Below are 795 nucleotides of genomic sequence, written 5' to 3'. Positions count from 1 at the left end.
GAGCATGACTATAGATAACGAGGCCAGGCACATTTTGATAAAGTGATCCGTTCATCAGGGTTCTGACCGGTAGCACATAAAAGACCCTTAATATATTCTGTAAGTGAAAAACCTCAGAAGATTAACCCTTCGGTGATCTTACCACTGTCTTTCTTCAGTATCTTTATTTGAAGGATTTAAAAATCATTGGAGAAGGAAACGGTAACCCACTCTGGTATTCTTGTGCATTCCTAGTCTGATTGAAACTGAAGCCCAATAGCAGTTGCTAAAAGGTAGTAGTAATTGTATCACAATTCACTTTGCTTTAATTAGAAACAAGGGATTATATTTTGTTAGTTTTTATAGCCTAAGGTTAGTATAAATAAGAAAAGCACTCGCTTTCTGTTCTTTCCACAGAAAATTCACAGAGCACTTCACTTTTTTGTCTCTCAAATTCTGTTTTCCAGAAATGACCGAAGACTGTGTAGCATGTTTATTTTAGATTATTTAAAAACCATGTTCATGTCAAAGTCCAGTGTTGATTTTACGGAATCATTGAGGAAAAGCGCATTAAGTGAGTAAACCTTTAAACAGATTTAATGTTCATCAGATAGAGGAATCTTTGGTAAATAATTTTCTCTATGACTTTACTAAAAAGCCACTACCTCGTGATTCCAGAAGGACTGAGGAAACTGCTTCCACTGCTCTCTTACAGCAGTGAAGTGACAAGAACCGTTGATGATAAACTGGTGTGAGGTCATTTAGATTTCATGTGATTAATGAAAGGAAAAACTTCCCTCCCTTTGCCTCTTCACA

The sequence above is a fragment of the Moschus berezovskii genome, chromosome 25 (assembly GCF_049115385.1).
Source record: "Moschus berezovskii isolate FMDL1 chromosome 25, NW_MosBer_1.0, whole genome shotgun sequence".
Taxonomy (NCBI): domain Eukaryota; kingdom Metazoa; phylum Chordata; class Mammalia; order Artiodactyla; family Moschidae; genus Moschus; species Moschus berezovskii.
This window is presented reverse-complemented; position numbering follows the sequence as displayed.